The sequence below is a fragment of the Chrysemys picta genome, chromosome 3 (assembly GCF_011386835.1).
Source record: "Chrysemys picta bellii isolate R12L10 chromosome 3, ASM1138683v2, whole genome shotgun sequence".
NCBI lineage: Eukaryota > Metazoa > Chordata > Testudines > Emydidae > Chrysemys > Chrysemys picta.
Genome location: NC_088793.1, coordinates 378,418 through 381,119, shown reverse-complemented (window position 1 = coordinate 381,119; position 2,702 = coordinate 378,418).

Below are 2,702 nucleotides of genomic sequence, written 5' to 3'. Positions count from 1 at the left end.
CACCTTGGCTTAACCATGAGATCTTGCACGATCTAAAAAATAAAAAGGAGTCATATAAAAAATGGAAACTAGGACAGATTACAAAGGAGGAATATAGGCAAACAACACAGGAATGCAGGGGCAAGATTAGAAAGGCAAAGGCACAAAATGAGCTCAAACTAGCTACGGGAATAAAAGGAAACAAGAAGACTTTTTATCAATACATTAGAAGCAGGAGGAAGACCAAAGACAGGGTAGGCCCACTGCTTAGTGAAGAGGGAGAAACAGTAACAGGAAACTTGGAAATGGCAGAGATGCTTAATGACTTCTTTGTTTCGGTCTTCACCGAGAAGTCTGAAGGAATGCCTAACATAGTGAATACTAATGGGAAGGGGGTAGGTTTAGCGGATAAAATAAAAAAAGAACAAGTTAAAAATCACTTAGAAAAGTTAGATGCCTGCAAGTCACCCGGGCCTGATGAAATGCATCCTAGAATACTCAAGGAGCTAATAGAGGAGGTATCTGAGCCTCTAGCTATTATCTTTGGAAAGTCATGGGAGACGGGAGAGATTCCAGAAGACTGGAAAAGGGCAAATATAGTGCCCATCTATAAAAAGGGAAATAAAAACAACCCAAGAAACTACAGACCAGTTAGTTTAACTTCTGTGCCAGGGAAGATAATGGAGCAAGTAATTAAGGAAATCATCTGCAAACAGTTGGAAGGTGGTAAGGTGATAGGGAACAGCCAGCATGGATTTGTGAAGAACAAATCATGTCAAACCAATCTGATAGCTTTCTTTTATAGGATAACGAGCCTTGTGGATAAGGGTGAAGCTGTGGATGTGGTATACCTAGACTTTAGTAAGGCATTTGATACAGTCTCTCATGATATTCTTATCGATAAACTAGGCAAATACAATTTAGATGGGGCTACTATAAGGTGGGTGCATAACTGGCTGGATAACCGTACTCAGAGAGTTGTTATTAATGGTTCCCAATCCTGCTGGAAAGGCGTAACGAGTGGGGTACCGCAGGGGTCTGTTTTGGGACCGGCTCTGTTCAATATCTTCATCAACGACTTAGATATTGGCATAGAAAGTACGCTTATTAAGTTTGCGGATGATACCAAACTGGGAGGGATTGCAACTGCTTTGGAGGACAGGGTCATAATTCAAAATGATCTGGACAAATTGGAGAAATGGTCTGAGTTAAACTGGATGAAGTTTAACAAAGACAAATGCAAAGTGCTCCACTTAGGAAGGAAAAATCAGTTTCACACATACAGAATGGGAAGAGACTGTCTAGGAAGGAGTACAGCAGAAAGGGATCTAGGGGTTATAGTGGACCACAAGCTAAATATGAGTCAACAGTGTGATGCTGTTGCAAAAAAAGCAAACATGATCCTGGGATGTATTAACAGGTGTGTTGTGAGCAAGACACGAGAAGTCATTCTTCCGCTCTACTCTGCTCTGGTTAGGCCTCAGCTGGAGTATTGTGTCCAGTTGTGGGCGCCGCATTTTAAAAAAGGTGTGGAGAAATTGGAAAGGGTCCAGAGAAGAGCAACAAGAATGATTAAAGGTCTTGAGAACATGATCTATGAAGGAAGGCTGAAAGAATTGGGTTTGTTTAGTTTGGAAAAGAGAAGACTGAGAGGGGACATGATAGCAGTTTTCAGGTATCTAAAAGGGTGTCATAAGGAGGAGGGAGAAAACTTGTTCACCTTAGCCTCTAAGGATAGAACCAGAAGCAATGGGTTTAAACTGCAGCAAGGGAGGTCTAGGTTGGACATTAGGAAAAAGTTCCTAACTGTCGGGGTGGTTAAACACTGGAATAAATTGCCTAGGGAGGTTGTGGAATCTCCATCTCTGGAGATATTTAAGAGTAGGTTAGATAAATGTCTATCAGGGATGGTCTAGACAGTATTTGGTCCTGCCATGCGGGCAGGGGACTGGACTCGATGACCTCTCGAGGTCCCTTCCAGTCCTAGAATCTATGAATCTATGAATCTATGGGAAGGGTGGCTATGGGGAGGCTAAGGCACATTTTGGGGGTGGCTTTAGCCCCTGCAACAACCCCCCCCCCAGCACCACCTATGTGGAAGACTGGGATCGGTGGCTGTTTTGGTCCTGTGTGTTGTGTCCCAAATCTCATGCTTCAGGGATTCAGCTGGTCTGCAGACATCAGGAAAGACCGAGCCCTGCCCTGATGCATTCTGGACATTATTTTTTCAGTGTCAGCGATTGGCCATGGCTGGAGATGGGGCCCCCACCAGGATGGCTCAACAAATTGTCCTTCACAGATGCTCGGCTGGTGCGTCTTGCTCATGTGCTCGGGGTCAAACTGACCATTTTTGGGGTCAGGAAGGAATTTTACTGTGGGGACCTTGGGTTTTTCCCACCTATCTCTGCAGCATGGGGCGTGGCTCACGTGCTAGCCTTATCTGGGTGTGTCTCACCAAGTCAGTTCCCTGCCTGTGCAGGGCCCGGGCATCAGTGCACCTCAGTCCCTCCGATTCTGTGTCTGTGGAGGACAAGAGTTAGTCCCCAGATGGTCTAATCCAGGTGATTGGGCGTAACTGCAGGGGGTGTAGTGGCCTGGGACATGCAGGAAGTCAGATCAGCTGATCTGGAGGTTCCTAAAGGGCCATGACCTTCTTCTTCTTCTGCACCTATGAAGCAGCCCTAGTCTGGGGATACCATTCAGAGACTGTTCCCCAAGTTACA